General features: G+C 48.8%; 1 pseudogene; it reads right to left on the bottom strand.

Annotated features, from left to right (window-relative positions):
• Window positions 1-959: 959 nt before the first annotated feature.
• LOC134389003 (cadherin-5-like) lies at window positions 960-21,199 on the bottom strand (annotated as a pseudogene).
• Window positions 21,200-23,122: the final 1,923 nt, after the last annotated feature.

The following is a 23,122-nucleotide window of genomic DNA, read 5'->3' as shown; positions in this document are numbered from 1 at the left end:
GAGAGAGAGCGAGCCAGCATGAATGAACAACCAGCAAGGCGGATATGGGGAGAGGTCTTCCGCTCCAGGAATATCTGCGCCCTAACAGGTAAAACTGGAGGGGTGTTGAGGAGTCTCAAATCAGGGTCTCAGGTCCTCTCCAGAAGGGGTGGTTATGGAGGTGGCCCTCACCCTATTATCTGTCACACTTGGTCTCCACTGTCCCTCCAGGATGAATTCACAGTTGCTTCAAAGTTCAATAAGCCATTTCCCTGAATGCAGTTGAATGGTTCAATGCTCAGCACAGCACAGTTATTGACCTTGTGGCAGGCCAGCAAGGTCACCTCAGGACCCAAGGTCAGGAGCTGCCATATGGCCCTTTCCTCCCTCTTGACAGGCCTGGGAGGGGCAGGGATGGGGCATTTGGGAGAGTGTGAGGGAGTCAGAGCAGGGTTGGAGCTCTTGAGATCAGGCCTGATGGACGGTGGCAGTCTCCCGGGGACTGGGCTGCAGCAAGTCTTGCCCCGAGGTCATGCCATTCTGCCTTTTGCCTCCAGGCAGATAGGCACCAGGACCTCATCAGCCTCACCAGGGGGGTCAGCGCTTTCAGGGGAAGATCCACTCCCTTTGCAGTTGAACACAGGCTGCTTCGCTCTGCAGCCTTGTGGAGCCAGAAAAGTCTTTAATTAAGGTCGGTGGTCTGGGGGTGATGAGGCGAGGGATGTCTGAGCCCAGACAGAACACTAGCCTGGTTTTCCCAGCATTTAGGGGGTAGCCATCACTGAAGTAGCTTTCTGGATATTTCAGGGACCTGGAGTTTGCTACGCCTCGACCCCCCACCACGGTGAGGTCTCTGGGACCTAGGAGGGAGGGGTGCTGGGCGGGGCAGTGAGTGCCAGTCTCGGAGGTCTCAGGGCCCACTTGGGACTCTCCTGGGCTCCAGTGAGTTTGGGTCCCCAGGCCCAGAAGGCGGTGGCCCCCTAATACACCAGCTCTTCCTGGAGGTCCGAGCCATACAGCTCGGCCAGCATCTTGAACCTGGTCCCCCAGTCGTTGAGGAAGTCGTAATCGATGTCGGAGTCAGACGAATCGGTGCCCAGGGAGCGGAGGGACTCGGCGACGGACTCAGAGCCTTTGTAGCCGTAGACGTGCAGCGTGTCGTAGGGCAAGCAGCCGCCGTCGTGGTCCGCCTCGACCTTCTTCACCTTGATCATCGCGGCCATCTCCCTGGGCCCGCCGTGTGCCCTGGGCGCGTGCTGCGGCGGCTTCTGCACCCGCGCATACAGCGGCGGCCGTGCGTCCGGCGACAGCCGCGGGGGGCTTGGCTCCGCCGCCGTGGCACACCGAGTTGAGCACCGACACGTCGTAGCTGGTGGTGTCCATCTCGCCGCCGCCCTCCTTGTCGTAGGTGACCAGCTGCTCGTGGATCTCTGGCACGCTCTTGCCGAGGGCGCGGACCTGCTTCCGGAGCCGCCACCGCAGGAAGATGAGCAGGGTGATCACTGCCGGACAGCAAGCAAGAGCGACAGCAGTTAGACACTGCCGGGCTGGGGGACCCCCGCTCCATTCCTTCCTCATCCCCGGAAATTCCAGGGCCAGGACTCCTCCATGACTTGTCCAACACGGACGCCTGGGGCTCCACCCATCCCCGTGGGAGAGTCATCTGTCCCCACACTCTTGGTCCTGCCTGGCTGTCACAAACACTGGTGTGCATGAGCGGAGAGGAACAGAGTGGGGTTCGCTGGAGTTCTTTCTCCTCTCTCCCTCTCAGCTCTGTTTATCTGCATCCTCATTTCCTTCCTCCTTGTCCCACTGTGGCGAATTCTTCAACACCGTGTCCCAAAGGCCCGGAGGCCAGAGGTTGGGGCAGAAATGGGCGAAAGGATGGAATTGGAATTTGGAGTGCAAAGATTCTGAGTCACTACATTGTTGATGACTGTGTTGATGACAGTGGATATTGGTGGTGCCAGTGGACGTGGGACTCATTGCACGGGCAGCAGCCACCCTCTTGAGCACCAGCTGTATATGGGCTGGCACTGCATTGGGCAGGTGCTCATGTTACTTCACCCAACGTAGACATTATTATCCCTATTCTACAGTTAAGCAAACTGAGCTCAGAGAGGCCAGGGGACTTGCCCAGAGTCCCATGTTCAGACAGTGGTGTAGACGTCGACCCTGCTGCAAGCTCTGAGGGGTGTGGCTGTGTGAGGGACTCAGCTCCCTGAGGGGGGCGTGGACTGTGTGGTACAGAGAGCTCCCCAAATTAGGCTCAGACCATCCCCTGGGCTCTGTCCTTGAGCCTTTCACAAACTGCTGCATACATAAGTATGTGGGATACCCAGGGAGACATCCTTCCTGAGCCTCAGTTTCCTTGTCTGTGAAGTGGAAATGATGACTTCTCTGCTCTGTTAATATTTCGGAAGGTGGTTATGAGGTTAAATGCAATTCTATGTGTGGTGGGGATGCCATCATCATTAATTATTATTAAAAGGGGAATCAGTCTGGACCTTCTGCTCCACAAGCTCCAGAAAGGGGTCATATCCAGAGGACCTTTCAGGGGAGACACTGAGGGTGCCCCACTGTATCTGACCTTGTCACTGTGGTGCACAGGACCGTGCTCTCTAATCACCCGAAGGCTTCCTGCCCTGCCTCATGGCAGGTGAAATGCAGGATAATTGATACACCTCGGAGGAGCCCTCAACCATCAAATGATGGGGTTGGGTGGATAAACACCAGCTCCTCTTCCGCAGGTGGAGAGACGCTGAGGTGTAGCTCTGGCTGCCTCCAGGTTCCCAGCGGGTGAATCTCCTTGTCCATGATGGTCACTTCCCTGATCCCTTGCCCTTCACTAGCTGCCTCCCCTCCCTGCTTGTCTACCCTTTTCCTTAGGAGGTTTCCGGGGAGCACCTCCCAAATAAACTACTTGCACCCAAAACTTTTCCCAGGACCTGCTTCCTGTGAAACCCAAACTAAGGCAAGGCCTAAAATGCTACTAAAATTTCTGAGGCCCAAATAAGGGGAAAAAAAAAAAAAAGAAATATCAAGGCTGGAGGAATTCTATGAAAGGAAAGAATGCCCCCAGGACATAGTCTAAACTAGACAATGTTAAATTTTCCACTTTAGAACTGGATTTTTTTTTTTTTCAAAATTAAGTGTTGTGTAAATACATGCCTGAACAGTGCCTAGCACACAGTAAGTGCTCAAAATATGTAAGTTCCAGGAGCAACTGTTATGCATAAGTAAGTTATTTTAAAGTGGAGATAGCCTCTCCCCAATGAGTGCAGAGGGGTCTTAAGCCCCCTGCAACCCAGACGCCTGGTTCGGTGCAGCCGTCATCTTTGTGTCCCACACGTGGACCCTGAAGCCCAGGATGGTGCACAAGCCAGGGCTGCCTTGCAGGCTGGAGGAGGGGCTGGGCCTGAATTCCTGTCCTCTCCTCCTCCTGTGAAGCCCCTCCAGCCTCTCAATCCCACCCTGCCCAGCACTGACCTGTGATGGCGAGGATGCAGACGAAGATGGCCACCAGCGTCTGGATGCTGACGCCTGCCTGGGCAGCCATGTCCTCGCAGAAGGTGAACTCCTCGTGCTCGTTGCACTTGCACACGGCCACGGCCAGCGTGCTGGTGCCTGTGAGGCTCGGCTTCCCGTTGTCCGAGATGAGCACGGGCAGGAAGTGGATCTTGACACGCCCCCGGTCAAATTGCCCGTACTTGACACTGATGTTGGCTGTATTATCTGGAAACGCCAAGGCAGTGGAGTCAGGCTCTGCCAGGAGCACCCACCGCCCTAGGCCACATGGCCGGGGAAGCGGCTCCCCAGAGAGCCCTCCCTGACTGCACCAGCCCGTGTATTGCCCGGGCTGTGTGTCTGCCCTTTGCATCGCCTGCCTCATGTTTTAGCCGTTTAAGCGCAGGTCTACTCCTCCACAGATGGGATATTTTGGAAAGCTGCTTTGACCCAACTTCCAAGAATGGCTCAGCCAGAACGTAAAATCCCTGCTTTCTGTTTCTGTGGGCGACTGATATGCCTGACCTCATCCCCTTCCCTAAACGCACTCCAGTAACAGGCAGTTTTCTCTTTCAGCTCAATTAATTAATGATTGTTTCAAGCTTTGACAAGCAATCAGGAAAAATAAAGTTTTAAAGTCTTTTAGTATTATGCTAACTTCTAAGGATGTTTCTGCTATCCCTGAAAAGCCATTGTTATAAAGGAAGCTTACAACAATAAAAACAATGCACGTGTTCCTGCGAGCACAAGGAGAATAGTTCCATATGTAATGGAGGGTTTCCTGGGCAGTCCGGAATGGGGATATGCTCTGATCCAAATATTGGCTCCTCCTCCCAGCTCCAGTCAGCAGTTTCTTTCTTTCTTTTTTTTTTTTTTTTTGTCGTTTTTTCGTGACCGGCACTCAGCCAGTGAGTGCACTGGTCAGTCCTATATAGGATCCGAACCCGCGGCGGGAGCGTTGCCGCGCTCCCAGCGCAGCACTCTACCAAGTGCGCCAGGGGCTCGGCCCAGCAGTTTCATGTACATAAGAATTCCCCAGGGAGCTTAAACACACTGATCTTCAGACCCCTTCCCCTCCTCCTAACGTGTGCACGTGTGTATATACACACACACACACACACACACACACACACACAGATTTCTGATTCAGTGATTGTGGGCAGAGGCCAGATAATCTGTCCTTTGTAGGCTCCTGGGAGGTTGTAATACCAATGATCAGAAGAGGGCCCAGGATCTACTGAGCCACACTGGGTTGGCACACTCAAGAAGCCAGCTGAGAGCCAAGGAAGCTGCCTTTTAGATTTCAAACAAAAGCCAAATACATTTCATTATTCATCATTACATTTCAATATTAAGTCTATTATGATTGAAAATAAAGGATATGCCATTGACATTTTACGGGAGAAATTAGAGATTTTGACATACATGACATTCACGATGTCAGTGAATCTGAGACCAACAGACTTGCCTCCTGGTTGCATACAGGTGTCCTTGGGGTGGGATTGATGCTCTCTTCCCCATTGTCGATCCCTACTCTGAGGTGGGCATTGGGGATGGGGTGACAGGTGTTTTTGCCACATGATTTACTTCTAAAGACAGTTGAATGTTGAATGGTCCTTCGTTGACTGTCTACACATCACGGACCTTCCCTATCCCACAGGAGGCTCCTTAAGGACAGGCTGTGTCTGATTCCCTGGGTTTGTCCTCTCTTCTCAGGGACCCCACTCCTCAAATTTTCTCAGAGGTGGCAATAGGCTGTTTCAGTACAGGGGTCCTCAGCAACCACAGTTTCACCAATCAAGGACAAGCGGAGATCCCTACCTGTGCTGGGTGAAGGATCACTCAATTTAGACCCAAGGGGCATTTTCTCTATTTTTCTGAGGAAGTTGCAGAGGCCATGGAAACCTGTCTACATCGGCTGGCATTAAATCAACTCAGCATCATCACTCTAGAAAGGAAATACTCATCAGAAGCTTGGATTGGTCACTACTGACATCACAGGACCCTCTGGGCTGTGATTGGTGGACCATACCCTGTTCAGGGGCCACCTAGTGGTAAGTCATCATTGTAGCTGAATTAAGACAAAGTTCACTGTATTCTTGGGATTTAGGGTTTCACATTTCCAGCTTGGAGTCTTTGGGAGTGACCTCAAAGCTCCCCATCACAGGACAGTTTGTAATTTTGCAGAGGCACAGAGATTCCAATGTGGGAAGGGATCCATAGCCTGCACCGCGTACCTGTTCTGTGATGCACACCCACTTGGCCATCTTATGGGGAATGGCAGGCCACGTGGACTTGGCAGTTTGGCCAGGGTGGCTCTGACCATCACACAGCCCAGGATTGTACAATGTATGTGGCCAGAGTTGTACAAAGTATCCCATAACTTGCAAATCCCAGTGGTAGCCTGGTCCTTGACCCTGGTTGCTTTAAGACTTAAATAACCTGACCCCTGACCCTGCTAAGAGCCAAGTGACTGGTTTGTTGCGCACCGTGATTATCCGTGAGGGTGAAGTTGCTGTCTTCAGTGCTCAGGGCAAATTTGAACTTCACGTTTTGTGGTGTTATGTTCTTGTCTGTTGCAGAGATCCGCAGGACCAGCTGGAGTGTGTAACACAGAGGATGGTCAGTGGTGGTGTTGGGGTGGCCTGGGGCTCAGTGATGGAGACTTTGGGTTTAGATGTGACCATGGCTGCCTCTCACCTGCAACACTAACATAAATGGCTTTCATAAGGACACTCTTTCTACCAACCCCTGTACCCCCCCAATCTACTCTCCATACAGTGTCTCTTGAGCCTCAGTTTACACATCTGTAAAATAAGGATAATGTTACTTTCTCCAGGGCTGTTGTACAGGTTACATTAAGCTCAGTAGAACTCCAGCTGACTGGACGGGAGGTTCGGCCCCTAAGCCTGCCCCACCCTCCTACCTGAGCCAGACTCACCTGGCCCTGGGCTGCATTTCTCACACACTTTTGGCTCATAGGGCTGGGCAAATTCTGGGGCGTTGTCATCCACATCCAGAACTTCAATGTGGACCTGCACGATGGATTCTTTGCCTGTGGGTGGTCCCTGCATGGGAGAGGACTTGTCACCACTGGGGACTCAGCTGATGCTGGCCCTGAGTGTGTGGGGTGTGGATAGGTAGTCCTGGAGGGCTGCTCCATGAAAGCTGCTTTTTGGAAGGAGAGGGGGCTATGGACCTCTGAAAGAGAGGCCAGGAGTGGTGTTCTGGATGGAAGGAGTGTGAAAGAGGAAGGGGAAAGCTTCATATGTAAGAAAGATTACTGATGTATTACTTGTGAGAATCAAAAATGTAAACAATGTAAGTGCATTTAAAAAGGTCTCAATTAAATTAACGAAATCAATAATTTACTTAAGTAATTAAATGGACTTAAATAAATAAATGTAGTTTTTTTTTTTTTGTTTTTTTTTTTAAAAGATGACCGGTAAGGGGATCTTAACCCCTGACTTGGTGTTGTCAGCACCACACTCTCCCAAGTGAGCCACGGGCCGGCACCTAAATGTAGTTTAATTAAAGAAATAAAACAAAATAATTACAAAAAAACTAAAAAGGTAAACAACCTAAAAGATGCTGAGATTGGGTCAATAATTTAGGCCACTGAAAAAGAATGGAATATATGACCATTTACAATGCCCATGTAAATTACGTTTTAAAAATGTAATTAAAAAATTATTTTAGTACCATGGGAAAATTGTTCTGGAATAAGGTTAAGTAAAAACACAGGATATTTTGTACAAATATTATGATCTCACTTATTTAAAAATATGTATAGAAAAAAAACAAGAGAAAATACACTAAAGTGCTAACAGCATTATGAGAGGATTGTTTTCTTCTCCTTTTCTGTATTTTCCATATTTAAAATCTTTCTAATTTTAAAATTATATGAATGGGGAAGGAAGGAGCAAAGATTGGTCTGGAAAACATGTAGGAGTCTGTCCTGAATTTGGGGCATAGCTGCCAGGTTGGGAGATGTGAGGGTCTAGGTGGGCCCAGCAGGGGGCAGGGCCCTCCGGGGTAGCACTGGTGGGGTCTTGGCCACAGTTGCCCCTCTCTGGGCCCTTGGGGGATCCTGGGTACAATGGGAATAGTCCTTCTCCTGGAGGATGGTTGGGATTTTTCAAATAGATAAAGGAAACCCTAACACTTGCCCACAAAAGTTCCACAATTTCTGGAGAAACTATCAATCTCAGAGTTGGAAGCTGCTTCAGATTTTGAATCCACCCCATCAACTGGGGCATAAACAACCCCCAAAGGAGTATTTCCCAAACATCCATGATAATAAGAACCACATGACACTTGTTCCATGCACATTCCCAGGCGCCATCTCTGGCTCCCTGGACCAGAACCTTCAGGGAGGTGTCTGAGAAGCTCTGTTTCATAGGTGCCATAGGTAATTCTTATCACAGAGACATCTGTGCACCTGCTTTATAACAGTGCTTCTCAAACTATGATGTGCAAGAGATTCTGATGTTCAATATGGGGGTGAGGACCAAGATTCTACACTTCCAGCAAGGTCTTAGGAGATGCAGATGCTACTGGTTCAGGGACCACACTTGGGCATGGAAGCTCCATCACATCCCAGCCAAGGGGTGCTTCAGCAGGTGCTTGGAATGCCTTTAGAGACCCCAAATGACAGATTATGCCAGTTTTGAAAGAATGAGGGTAAAGGAAAAAAGCCCAGGTCCCCTGGCAGATGGAGTCACTCACCACTAGAATCCAGTTCTTCAGCCTCCACAGTCAGGTTATACCAGGGGTAGATTTCTCTGTCCAGTTCTTTCTCATTGTAAATGTTCCCTTGCTTGGTTATTCGGAAGAATTAGCCCTTGTCACTAGTTCTCCGGATGGAGTATCTGCCAGGGAAGAGAGTTTTATGGCTTTCATTGTTCTTTGCTGAGTCCAAACTCTCAGCATGACAGACAGGGCACTTCAGGACCTGTCCCCTGCATGCTTCCCCACCCTCCTCTTTCACGGCTCGTTGCACTCCAGCACTCACAACACTGAGCAGACCCACACAGCAACAGAGGGATCCAGGGGGTGGGATAATATCTGTGGTCTTAGCAATGGTGCTGTCACCAGGCTGAAGGTGCTACCTGAGACCATCAATAGCATTTTCAGAGTTGGGTAGGTGACACTCTACAACACCTGGAATTGGTTTTTGTGATCAGTGAAAAGAAAGTTGAGCAAGAGCTAGGAAGAAATGCAAAAGAACCTGGAAGAGATAAGAAATAATTAAAAAGAAATTACATTTGTGAAGTAAAAATTTGGAACGTTCCTTCAGAAATCAGGAAAAAAGTTACAAAGAGATTAATATACATATATGAATCTATATATGAATCTATATACACACATACGTATACACACACAAACACACACACACACACACACACGCACACACACACACGCACGCACATATTTATATATAGCTACAGTTTGAGTTGTGTTCCCCAAAGTTTCATAACAGTGTTGAGAGTGGGAAACCTCAACATGGTAATTGAAAGGCGGGGTCTTTGGGAGGTGATTAGATTGTGACGAGGCTATGCCTTCGTGAGTGTATTGATACATTCATGTAGAGATAAGTTGATGGTTTAGTGGGTGGTAATAAGTGTGGTTCTGATGGCTTTATAAGGAGAGTGAGGGAGTGGGTCAGCTCTCTTACTCCTGCCTTTCTAGCCATGTGATACTCTGCCTCGCTGTAGAGTGTCACCACCAACAAGAGCAAGGCCCTCACCACATGTATTCACTGGACTTTTGACTTCTGAGCCTCCAACACTCTAAGCAATAAATGTCATTTCTTTATAAATTATCCAGGTTCAGGTATTCTGTTATAAGCAACAGACATGGACTAATATATATATATATTACTGAGGAAAAATTCCAGAACAAATAGAATGGAAGAAATGACAAAAAATAAAACTTTTCTGATCTGAAGAAAGGCCTAAGTCTACAGATTAGAAGATGTCATCGATATCAGGCATAATTGTAAAAAGAGAACAATATTTGAGCATATCCTGATGACACTTTGAATTTCAAGGCTATGTGAAGGAATTGAAAAAGAGTCCAGACAGAAAAAATACATTCTTTGTAAAGAAAGACGAATCAGATTCACCCCGGATTTCCTTACAAAATTAAATGCTATCACACATTCATAGCAATTTTGAAAGATAGTGTCTGTGATCTCAGGACTATATGAGCACACCTAGGTGTATTAAAATAAGAAAGCAAAGCAAGTAAGGAATTTGTAAATATGCAAGAGCCAGAAAGTATATCACCTCCAAAAATGGGTCCTAAGTTTTTTTTTTTTTTTTTTTTAAACTTACTCCATCTAACCAAGAAATGTCTCAACATAAAGTAAAATCCTGGTTTGGAAGGAATTAAAATGAAACTATTGATTTCTTTATCATAAATGGGAAAGCAATGGTGTGTGTGTGTGTGTGTGTGTGTGTGTGTGTGTGTGTCTGTGTGTGTGTGATATTTTTAACTAGAAAATATAGGTCTAGGAAAACATTTAAAATTTCAAAAGTAGAAGTAAATCTACAGGTAGAAGTAAAAATAGATGTATTCCATCCAATTATCTAGGAGAAAAAAGAGAAAGAAAAAATAGGCTGTATAGCAAAGGTGAGGGTAAAGAAAAAAGCCATTAAGTTTAAGAAATGGGAAATATAAAACAAGATAAAAGAAGTAAGATTAAACTTATCATTTATAATGAAAATGCAAATACATTAAACACAAAGCATCTCAGTGTAGATTAAAAAGCAATGCCAACTACATTCTATTTTCAAGAGACAACTTAATGCCAGATGACCTAGAAAAATTAATAGTAAGGGCTAGAACATTTATGTCAGGCAAATATAAATAACATGAAACCAGGACTGACAAACTTAACATCAGGCAACATGGAATCGAAGGCAAAATGTTTAAGCAGAACAAACTGGGTAATTTCCTAGGGATAAAAGTTACAAACCTACTGAAGGTAAAGTAGTTACAAACCTTTGCATATGCAAAGCAAAAGTTTAGATATCCTAGGAAGAAATGAACAAAAATACAATTGTATTACTGCACAGGATGAGCTAATACAAAAACCAAATAACACCCTATCACTCGTAAATGAAAAGAAATAAACCAAGTAAATCTCTTAAATAAACCACTGGGTCAAATGGAAAACAAAAACTGTAATCACAGAGTATTTAGAATGCAATGGTAATGAAAGTAGTAGTCCTAAAATATGAGATACGGCCAAAATGGAGGGACATATTTTGACCTTAATAAGAAGACCTAGTACCATAGAAATGTTAACTCTTCCAAAATTGATATATAAACACGATTCTTATTAGAATTCTAGTTTTTTTTAAAAAACAGATAAAAGATTTTTAAAGTTCATACGAAAGAATAAAAGAGAATGGATAAAAATTATATAAAATAAAAAAAAAAGCAAGGGAGGGCTTGCCTTATATGTAGTGAAATTTAGCATAAAGCTTCTGGAATAAAACAGATTGGCTCTGCCACAGAACGATAGAATAAAGAATTCAGAAATAGATTGGTTGTTCTCTTGATGGTCATATCTCGCTAGATGGGACCTGTGGGAACCATGGTCTGAAGGAAGGCTTCAAGGTAGAGCAGAGGACAGACAGCTCTGGATGGCCAGGACCATGCAAAGTGGGGTGCGCAGGCAGGACAAGGTCCCAGCAGCCCAAATGGGTTAGTGGAAGATCTTGGGCTACTCCTTCTGCCTCTGCTACTTCCCATGCAATGCCGGGAGAAGCCAGTTTTCCTCTCTGAGTCCTGGACTCAGACGAGCAGACATAAGAACATCAGTGCCAGAATTGTCATTGTCATTGTCATCAACACAACCACCAAGTGCTTACCCAATTCTGCACCAAATCTCATTGGGGTCTATGGCTATCACCACGACAATCAGAGGTTTCTTCTGGTTCTCCCACAGCTGGAAGTGGTAGAAGAGCTGCTGGAAGTTGGGGGGGCTCATCCATATCTGTGATGTTGATGATGACGTGGGCTATGTTTCTGCTGGAGGTGCCTCTCAGGTATCCGAGGTTGATGGTGTGGTCCATGGCCTCGATGGTGAAGCTGTATTGCCGGATACGTTCATAGTCCAGGGGCTGCATTAGGGGAACGTTATGATGAGCACCTGCTCTGAGCTAAGGAGGTGGCATGTCGTCTTCACAGCAACCCTGCACGGTAGTACTAGGGGGTTGCCCATTTTGTGATGAGGAGCCTGTGGCCCGGACTAGTGATATGTCCAAGGTTATCAAGAGAGAGGCTGGGCCTGGCATCTGTTTTCAGCTACCCCCATTTCATCTCAGCAGCCTCATGACCGCACCCCAACCCTGGCTCTGTGCCTGACCCCGTTGCGATTAATGAGGACATACAATGGATCAGCCATGGTCCTGCTCCCAGACTAGTGGCTCTATCCGCTGGTCCTTAAGGACTTGCCTTTTCTTTATGCCTTTTCCAAGGATGCTTCTCCTCCCCTTCATGCCTAATGAACTGCTGCTCATCCCTCAAGAAGCCAATCAGAAGCAATCAGATGCCCTCTCAGAAGCCCCTCCTGAGGAGGTGGTTGCTCCCTGCATGGTGTTGATACATAGCACTCAACACACCCAGCTATCCTTTATGTTTATATGTCTGTCTCTCCCACTCACTGAGAGCTTCATTGACTCTGGAGGTTGTGTTCTCCCCTGGGTATCTTTAGTCCCCAGCATGGGGCAGGGCCAGAGAGGGACTCAGGCCCAGGACTCTGAGTCCTCTACATGGCAATCCCGGAGCCATTCTTATGCCCCGACAGGACTTTCCCTCCTCTCCCAGATACAGTGGATCTGACTTCTCTGTCAGAACCAGCCACTGTCCTTGGCCACCCATGTCCTGTTCCCAGGCACTCATTGTTTTCTTACTTGCTGATGGCTTTTTACTGGCCACGACACAGTGCAGGCCAGGAAGTGCCAGGGAGTTAATGACCCCAGGAGCAGCCCTCAGTCAACACTGCAGGGGTTTGGTGTATAAATACCCCAGCTCCCTTGCCCTCAGCTCTGCAACTCTGAGTTGTGTTCAATACTGTGCCCTGGAGGTACCCACTTGCCTACACTCCCATTAATGAGCCCAATATTAGCTTCCTTCTTTTCACATGTTGACATTCCTGGGGCTTCCTGGGATCACCTCCCACATAAATGATTTATAACCAAATCCTTGTGTCAGGGTTTGCTTCAGGGGTAACCTAGCCCAAGACACTGGGTTGCAGTCTCCATGAGCTCATGGCCATCTCTGAGCTGACCCAGAATGTTCTCCTTTGCTGGCTTCCGGCTCAGGAGCAGCCCCTGGGCAGAGGATGCCAGGAACCCCAAACCCCGCATCTGATGTCATTGCCACAGGCAAGCCTACAAACCTTCATGGGCTTGATGATGCCCTCATTGTGGGTGGGGTCTGTCTCGATGGTGAAAGTGTCCCTGTACTCGCCTTGCGCGATGTTCTACTTGGTCATCCAGTTCTGGGGCTCATCTAGGTCCTCCACAAAAGAGAGCCCAAGGGGCTTCCCACGCGGATGGCTTCAGGCACCACAAATGTGTACATGGCTGATGCAAATAGTGTGCCCCAAAGGGCAGTGGGTTAATCAGATAGACAAGGTGATTATACCTTTATATTATCCTACCTTATATTGATACAGGAAATGGACATGGATGAAATAATGATAACAACGATAATAATAAAACCCCTGGGATTCTGGCAAAGAGGTCTGCCCTATCTGTCCATCCCTCCATCCCTCTATTCATCCAAGTAGTTATTGAGCACCTACTGTATGCCAGTCACTTTGCTAGGGGACCTATCAGTTGATAAGAGAGACAAGTTCTGCCTTCAGGGAGTGTTTGCTGCGCACAATGAGGCCACTCCAGGAGAACTGGCCTGTCTTTGTGTGGCCGAGACTCTGAGTTGTGACATCCAGCACCAGAGGATGCAAGTGGACAGAGCCACGTGACTTTCTGGCCCGGCCTCAGCCAGGGCATGGGAAAAGCTGTTGGCACACATATTTTGGGGGACAATCAGTCTGTGGTTGGCGTCAGAGCCCAGCCCTGGCTCTGGATACAGAGCTTTGCTGTCCCTCTGCTCTTTGGCTTGTGGGAATTTTCTAGCTGGGGCTTGAGTCTCAGGGCCTGGATTTTCCTGAGCCCATAGGATCTGGGTGAAACTGCTCCTATCTGTAGTGGGGCTCTGGGCACAGGGGTAGCATCCAGCAGGGGGCATGGTTCCCTCTCATCTGTGAGAATGTGGTTCAGGATGAAAGAAAGGCCCCTCCCTGCACCAAAAGGACTCCTCTAGGCCTTAGGTCAACCCGGGGATGGGTAGAGAGGGAGACGGACTCAGGGCTCCTCCTCCAGAGCCCCCAAGTTATTGAGTCCGGAGTGCTCCAACCCCCGACCTCCCCAGCACCCTAAAGGAGGGGCTCACTCTTGACGAGGATGGGGAAGTTGTCATTGACTTCTTGCAGAGTGACCAGCACAGTGGCCGTGCCCGAGTCCCCCCAGAGGCCCCGGGTGTCTAGTGCCTCCACCATGATCTCATATCTGGCTTGCAACTCTCGGTCCAAGTTATTGGTTGTCATGAGAATGAGTCCTGTAAAAGTGTCCCAGCTGGAGCCATGTTACCTAGGAGCTTTTAGAAAATACTGATGCCTGGGCCCTAGCCAGAGAGAACCTGACTTAAAAGCTCCGCAGTTGATTCCACTATGCAGCCATAGCTGAGAACCACGAGTACACATCCACTATTTCCACAGCCTGCACTGTGAGGCCAAAGCTGGTATACAGCAATTTGGTCCAATATTGGTCCTAGCCACCTGGAGCACTGTGTTGAGAAAGGTCGTGAGGACACATCCAGGCTCAGAGTGAGAGTGCTGTGATGGATTAATGATGTCTGTCTTCGTGCACCGCAGGATAGCAATGGTATCTGTGCGATGCACTTGACATCCCTCTGGAAGACAGTGAGCCCAAGGACTGACCATCTAGTTTCCAGACTCAGTCCTTACAGTTTTTTAAGTCACAAAAACTATGTGGCTATGCTCACTCTATACGTTATCAAATTCAAACTTCACAGCTACACTACAAAACCAATATAGGCATTCCTATTTTCTAGATAAGGGAACTAAGACTCCCAGAGTTTAGTTGAGTTATCCAAGGTCTCTAGAGGGGGTTGGTAGCAGAGCCGGAGTTTGGAAACCAGATCTGTCTGAACCTGTACCCAGAGCTGCTAACCAGCATTCTCTGTTGCCTCTCGGTCACTTCTTGGGTAACAAGATCCTGCTTTTGTTCCCTGGACTTAAGTCCATGTCTTGGGCACCTGTCTGCTTCCTTCGTCCCTGACCAGCCACCTTGTCTTTGCTTGTGATACTGACCACCTCCATGGGACAGGGTGGTTCAATGATTGGTGACAACTGTCAGACTGGGTTCCTCACAGCATCTGCACCTGGAATATTCACAGCCCTCATCCCCCATCCCCCAAGTCGGTGCCTGCCCAGGACTGTTAGTCACACAGACCGGAATTATCGATGGAAAAATAATTTTCTCCCTTCAGGACTTGGTACAAGACAGAGGTGTGATCTGCCACAGTGTGGTCATCTGCGTCCACTGCTGTCACACGGAAGACCGAGGTCCCTGCAGAGAGAGAATCCTGAGGTTGCTGCCCTGAGACTGCTGGCCCCTCACCTCATCCCTGGATGAGGGCAGATGGGACTCAGGCTATTCCCTGTCTCAACCTTCCCAGGTCTTCAGGGAGAAAAGGCTGCTTTGTTTCCTGAGGAGCTGGCATGAGGACAAAGTGCTGGCAGTGATGGGGGCCCAGCCAGGCCACCCATGAAGGGAGGCAAAGAACAGGTGGATTGTGCATTTATGAGGGAAATTAGGGAGAGGGCAGAGGGTTGGGTTCAGGTGGAGAAACCAAGGAGAGTAAGGGCTTTTCTCCATCTCCTGGAAGGGTGAGGACAAGGAAATGGGAAGGTTCCCCCAAAGGAGTGGTGTCACATCTCTCATCACCCCCTTAAACTCCAGGGTCCACATTTAACAGGAAGTTCTAGTCTCATGGCCCTGGCTAGGGACCCTAGACTGAGCGGGTGGAGAGGGAAGCCCTTTTCTGGTACCGTCTGGAGAATAGGGGAGGACTGAGGAAGGAATAATAACCTCCTGAACCTGGAGTCCAGGCTGGTGACACGTCTTATGGCCAGGGTTCTGCCCTCCACCCCACTACTACACGGCCTCTCGAGATGACTCTTCTTGCATTAGTAGCAGGGCTTGGTATTCTTCATGTACAAAGGCTACACTCTTGGTGTGCCAATCCTGCGGGTCAGAGGCAGTGGGTGGGATTTGCTCTAAAGAGTAGTGGGATATGTGTGTCTCTGATGGCCAGGGGTCAGTCCATTACTAGGTCTGAGCTCAGTTCATGATCAGGATCAGGGCTCAGTCCATGACTAGGTTCAGAGCTCTGTCTGGGGCCAGCTCAGAGCTTAGTCTTTAGGGACCAGAGTTTCAAGTCATATAAAGTGGCAACACAGTCGTTATAACCACTGCCCTGAACTCACTGAACCCTGACCCCAGGCAGTGAAGTGGTTGATGTGAGAAGTGCCTCCAGGATGGGGATGAGGGAGAGAAGATGGAGGGGGACAGACTGGGCACTTGCCCACAGCCGACATCTCGGGCACAGATGCATTGAACAACCGGTGCATGAACACAGGCCAGTTGTCATTCACGTCGTGAACTTTGATGGTGAAACTGGAAGGAGAATCCAGGTCTCTGTTGGTGTCGTTGTCCACGATGAGGGCAATGAGGTGGTACTCGGAGGTCTTCACCCGGTCCAGCCTCTCAAAGGCATACACGTCTCCTGTGTCCTCGTTGACCCGGACGACCTTGCCGACAGACTCTCCTCTGATCAGGTACCTGGCATTCTTTCTGTTCACGCTCGACTTGATCTAGGAAATAAGAGGCAACATGAGCTGGGAATGGGCAGTGGTGGCTGTGTGCGCGTGCATTCATGTAGGTATGTGTGTATGCACGTGTGCATGTGCGTGTATGTTCATGTGTGTGTATGTGCACGTGTGTGTGTGCATTGGCGTGTGGTGCTATGCAGGGGTCCTAGATGTGACACTGAGGCTTTTAACAAGGGCCTCGACTGGTCACCAGAGAGTTGTTCCTGCCCAGGTCACTGCAAACACCACATTGGTGTGAGTTGCGTAGCAGCACCCAATGTGCCTAGAACGATACCTGGGACATAGTAGGTGCTTAGAAAACATTTTTTGAGTGGAAGAATATACTTGGTGCCATTGGAAGGCAAGAGAGATTTTTGCCCCTTTGCAGTCACTTAATTTCTCTGAGTGGTTGTTAACTCATTTGAAAAATGAAAACAATATCGCTTCTGATGTTGATGTTGAGTTGCTCTATGAGCACAACAGCCCTTTTGAAAATGAGTTCCAGGAAACACTGGCCTCCTTTGCTGTTCCACACAGTCAGTGGTGTGCTCAAGCTGGCTTGTGTCAGTGTGGCTTTCAAGAGCCAACTTAAGTTTTCAGGAATATTTGTGAGTTGGTTGTTAAACATAGCCATTATTAAACATGGAATTCTATAAACTTACAATTAAATAAATCAAATTAAAAACAAAGGTAACAGATATTCAGAGTTCATCACTTCTAAACTATTTTACTGTGTTCAAGAGGTTAATTATGTCTGTTATTCTGTATGATGGAAATACTAAATAATGATGTGTTATCCACATCTTTTCCCAACTCTGCCCACAGTGACGTCACACTGGTTGATTGAAATCAGACATGGTGAGAGTATTTACACCACGGAATTGGCAATTGCTGCAGATCAGGATCTTTTCCCCTGGAGAGCCAGTTGTCAAACATTTATCAGCACACCGTTGGTCCCAGTCAATTTAGTTTTGGAATGGTCACAGTCTCCTGGAGACTGTGATTGTATAGTCCTGTAGAAAAGAATTCCAATGAGCTTTCTTTAACTCAGGATTTCCCATACTTACTAGGCCACTGAACTATATAATTTTTGTAACACATAGTATTGGTGTCCTAAGATATGTGTGTTTCTGATGGCCAGGGCTCAGTTCATGATCAGGATCAGGGCTCAGTCCATGACTAGGGTTAGGGCTCTGTTTATGATCAGGATCCGGGCTCAGTTCTTATCGAGGGTCAGGGTCAGTCCATGATCAGTATGAGGGCTCAGGGTCATTGGCGCCCTTGGTTGGAGCAGCATCAGCAGGGTGGCAGGGTGAGAAGCCAAATGGCAGAGTGTAGGGAAGAGTCTGGAAGGTGAAGGAGTGGAGGCAGATAGTGAAGACCCTACCTCTTGGATGGACAGGGAGGGGGAGAGGTTGGCAGCTGGTGCGGGCAAATCCTCTGGGGGCAGTGCTGTGGTACATACGGGGCAGGTAGTTTCCGAGGTGATTTCAAGGCCCAGAGGCTGGGAGGTACAATGAGTAGCTGGACAGCAAGCAAGGAAGCCACCAGCTCTGTAACTGTGGCCTGTGGGGATAATGGGGACTCAAGGAGAGGGGACCGTCTGGGGCCTTGCATGAGTTGCTCAGGGTTAGGATAGCACGGCAGTTTTCAAATTTGCTTCTGGATCGGTGCGTTAGAACCCGCGAAGGCAGGAACTGTGGTGGGAGGGCACATCAGCTTGGACCTATTTTACTGGAGTTCTGCAGATGATTTCATGTAAATGGAAGTTTCTGTTTTCCTGTAGGCTGATGTTTCCTAAATAGACTTTATTTTTTAGAGCAGTTTTAGATTTACAGAAAAATTGTTAAGTACAGAGAGTTCCTATATGACTATTCATCTTTACCCTTAGTATTAACATCTTACATTAGTGTGGTACATTTGTTATAACGAATGGACCAATAATGATAGATTATTATGAACTAGTATCCATCATTTATGCATATTTCCTTAGTTTTACTTCATGTCTTTTTTCTGTTTCAGGATCCCATCCAGTTCACCACATGACATCTAGTCATCGTATTTCTTTAAGCTCTTTTGGGCTGTGACATTACCTCAGACTTTCCTTGTTTTTGATGACCTTGACAGTTTTGAGGAGCACTGGACAGGTATTTTGTAGGGTGTCCCTCTAATGGAATTTGTCGAATGTCTTTCTCATGAGTAGACAAGGGTTATGGGTTTCTGGGAGCCTCTCCCGCTTTCTAATACCACCGTATTTGGACATTAACATCTCAATGCCAAAAGCCAAGCTGACCCATATTTATGGATTCAGAAGGCTGCTCAGGAATGTCTCCTGTTGTCCATCCAGGTCTGTAAAGAAAGGCTCCAGGCTCTGACCTTGATAAACAGGGACTTCCTTCCCTTGGATTACATCCTTGGGAGCCGGGAGGTGATCCTTAGAGCACTGTCCTAGCCTTTCCCAGGTACTCTTGTTTCTTCTCCAGGTGGATCCTCTGTCCCTGGCCCTGTGCAGGGTGCCGAGTGAACGCTGTTGACAGATGGTGGCAGACCCAGCACTCTTTCTGCTGCGGGCAGGCCCTGGGCGAGCCCTCCACAGTGGCATGTGATGCAGGTGGCCCCGGTTTCTGCTGACACTCCCTGTCTTACCCCACAGATTTTCCTTGGAACTAGCCATTCTCTTCAGAGGCTGATTCATGGCACAGTTATCCCACTGGGAAGGTCATAGGTGGGTTGACTATATTTTCCTCTATGACACAGAGCTCACATTCATGCTGAGAGTCAGGAACCTAGCCCTTAAAGGTTCTGTCCTGGTCTCACTTTGTGGTCCTGGGCAAATTCTTCCCCTCTGAGTGGCCATGCTGGAGTATTAAAATTTGCCATCCATTCTGGATAGCAAGAAAAGCCTATGGGCATAGTCAGCTGGCTGGGGGTGGGGCTGTGAGTGGAAATTCCCAGTTGGCCCCACCTGCTTCCTTTAGCTGGCAGGGCTTTTCTGGTGCTTCAGCCAGACGGGGATTTCTCTAGGACCAGAGGGCACCACTCACCACCACCACTGGAAGAGTACTTTGCCTGACATATTCTGCCCTTCTAGACTAGGGTGGGCAAACTGTTTCTGCAAAGGGCCAGATAGTAAATACTTTCAGCTTTGTGGGCCATATGGTCCTCGTCACAACTTCTTAACTCTGCCATCATTGCATGAATTCTTAAATGAGTTGGTGTGACTGGTGACTGTTCTAAGAAAACTTTATTTACCAGACTGGGCTGTGGGCCAGATTTGTCCCACAGGTGGTTGTTTGCTGACCCCTATCTCCATGAGGTTGGGAACCATGCCTGTTTTTGCCTACAGTTGACTTCCCAGTACCCAGTCAAGTGCTTGAAACCGACCTTACTTTCTCTAGTACACTGACCCATTCTTTCTTGTGACCAATGTTCAGATTCCAAGAAGCTGATGTGGTGAGATTTTAATGCACTCAGAAACCTTCTTCCTCACCAAAAACTCTCAAAATACCTCCTCCATCTAACTGTCACTGCATGTGAAATTCCATCATGTGGACCATTCCTTTGAATTAGACTGGAGAGTTTTGACATCAATGACAATTTGACATGGTGAGACAATTCAGCAGTCACTCAGATTAGCTCCGAGCTCTAGGAAGGTGGGCTTGGATGGATACGTTTTAAAGGAGGACAAAATGAGGGTCAGAGCCCTAGGCACTGGCTTAGAGGTGAGCCAGGCACTTCACTCTGAGTGTCCTGGAATTTGAGGAGTGGTGTGGGGGTCATGGAAACAAGGATGAGATGCTCTGAGAGAAATGGGTTTTTGAGCAGGTTCAGAAGCCTAGACCAGGGTTGGCAAACTATGGCCTGGATGGTTCACTTTGTTATCAGCACAATTTTGTAGATGGCTGCTCAGGCCTTTCCAGATCTCTCAGAGGAGAAAATTTAGTGATAGCTTTGGCTGGCTCTGCCCTACGCCCTGAGCCCGCAGATGAGGCTAGCCTTCTCAGGCTGAGCATGGGGTGGTCCTTCTGCCAGTGCTGTCTTGTCTACGGACTGAAGGCTGGGAGAAAATGAACCATGGTGCTCACCATCAACTATACCACCACCTCCATCATCTCCATGATCACCATCATTATCACCTTCTCCTTCATGACTGCCATCGTCACAATCACCACTACTATCACCATCATCACTACCACCACCACCACCACCACCACCACCACCTACACCTTCACCACCACCATCATCTACCCCTTCACCATCAACATCATAACTTCCATCACTACCACCACCACCATCAGCACCCTCACCTTCCCCTTCACTATCACCAGCACCACTACCACAACTATCACCTCTACCATTTTTACCCCGACTGCCATCACCCTCACAATCATCACCTCTACCCCCACATCCATCAAAATATCTACCACCATCTTTACCATTATTATCATCCCCACCACCACTGTCACTATGGGCCAGCTGCTGATGGCTTCTCCTGGCCTGGGGCCTGAGCATTACCTTGCCCACATAGTGGGGCACTGAGGTGTTTCTCTCTTCATCGATGTGCATCTTGTTCCAAATCTAGTCTCTCTTCTGTTGCCCGAGGGTGGGCAGCATGCTGGGAGTGTTCAGTTGGGCAGGGTTAGTGCCTGCTGTTGCTGCTGCAGCTGCCACCAGCGAGCCCAGGCAGGCGCCCAATACAGCGACCAGGATCATGAGCCTCTGCACCTTTCCAGGAGAGACAGATCTGGGGAAAGAGGAGAGATACCATCAGGGCATGGTGGCTACTGCCCAGGGTTGTGGGCATCTCCCATGGAGAACAGAACAACCTTTGTCCATTCACTCCTTCACCCTTCACTCTCAGATGACACCAGCAGAACCAGACCCTGTCCATGCCCCCAAAGAGCTCAAACTCTGGGAGGCAGAAGACAGACACAGAAATAATTCCTACTTGCAGGCCATGCGTGCTAGAATGGAAGGAAGTGCTGGGGATGTGAGAACCCAGAAGAGGGGCTGCAGGAAGGGTCTCCCAGAGGAGGGGGTGATGTTGATGCTGATGGTAGCTCCAAAAGCTCTATGCATGAGCTCCAGAGCTCATGCCTGGAGAGAGACAAGGACCCACAGGGTGCAGGATGAAATGGGCTCCTCCCCTGGCTGTCCCCTGAGGGAGAGGTTGGACTCTGTACATCCCAGGAGGTTTCTAAACTCGAATAACATTTCCCCAGGCCCCAGGCCTGGCGCCAGGCTGGCCTCACTAGGACCTAGGGTGTCTGATCTGGGCGAGCTGACCTCTAGGCCCGCTGACATTAGCAATCAAGGCCCCTGCCCTCTGGTTCCTGCCTCTGGCCCAGAAGGAAGTGGACTCCTAGGGTGGGGGTGGAAATGTGGGGTCTTTTGTTCAAAAGTTGGTGGGCCCAGAATGCAGGTGCCACGTGCCCGGCAGAGGGCCCTGCCTCCTCCAGGCCTCAGTTCCTCAGCCGCAAAGGAGGGGGTCGAGCAGGGAGAGATCTCACGCCCTGGACGTAGGATGCTCCAGGCAGGAGGAAGGCAATGAACAAAGGCTTGGGGCAGGGAGTGGGGAGGTTGGGAGTCCTGGCCAGGAAGCTGGTCCTGACTCAGGGGAGGCTCGGGCCCTGTGGGTCACTTCCTTCTTTGCCCGGAAAGCAGCAGCGAGTCTTGGTTCTCTCTTCATCCCTCAAGTGAGAAGTGACTCAAAGATGATCAAGTAAAACAAATGGAAGTGAAACCAAGGAACAGGGAGAGAGAAAGTTCTTAGACTTCTGGGCAGGAAGGGTGACAGCCCAAGCTCTGAGCTGGTGGCTGTTGGGCGCCTACTGTGTGGCAGGCTCCATGCTGGGCAGTGGGATGCAGCAGAGAGTGAAATGATGGGACCTGCCGTCAGGGAGTGCATGCTATAGTGGGAACAACAGGAACACAAGTAGAAGGAAAAACATCAGCTGGTGATCAGAGTGTTCAGGGAATGATGATGGGGCTGCCACAGAGAGCGGTGGCAGCTGGCGGAGACTACGAGGTTAAAGAAGGCCTCTGGGAGAGCTGACCCTTCAGCCACCGCCTGAGTGTCAGCCATAGGAATGCCAGGGGAAGAAAGGGAATTCCAGGCAGCAGCACCAGCCTGTGCAAAGGACCTGAGGTGGAAGAATGGTTAGTAAGTTTGAGGAGCAAAAGAAGTCCCGGGTCAGATAGAAACGAGCAACAGGGGCTGGGGTGCAAGAAGTGGCTGGGTCAGTGAGATAGGCTGAATATCCACATCCTAATCCCTGGAACCTATTAATATGTGGGGTGGTCTCAATGTACTCACAGGGTCCTCAGAAGATGGAGGCAAGAGGGTCAGAATCAGGAAAGAGAAGAGGTGATGACAGGAGGCTGAAGCAATGTGAGGCTACAATCCAAGGAATGCAGGTGGCTCGAGATGTGGAAAAGGCAAGGACATGGATTAGACTCCAGAAGGAATGCAGCCCAGATTGTAGCACCTGAGCGCTATTCAGTACTGCTGACCTCCACAACCGTAAGTCAATAAACAAATAAATTGTTGCTGCTTTAAGCCCCCAACTTTGTGGTAGGTTGTCACAGCAGCCATAGGAAATGAATGCAGTTGGGCTGTGCAGGGCCTTGTAGGACAGGGCCTGGGGAAAAGTGATGTGA

This window comes from Cynocephalus volans, chromosome 10, assembly GCF_027409185.1.
Source record: "Cynocephalus volans isolate mCynVol1 chromosome 10, mCynVol1.pri, whole genome shotgun sequence".
Classification (NCBI taxonomy): Eukaryota; Metazoa; Chordata; class Mammalia; order Dermoptera; family Cynocephalidae; genus Cynocephalus; species Cynocephalus volans.
Note: the sequence above shows the minus strand (reverse complement) of the source record. Positions and strands in the feature narration are given on the sequence as shown.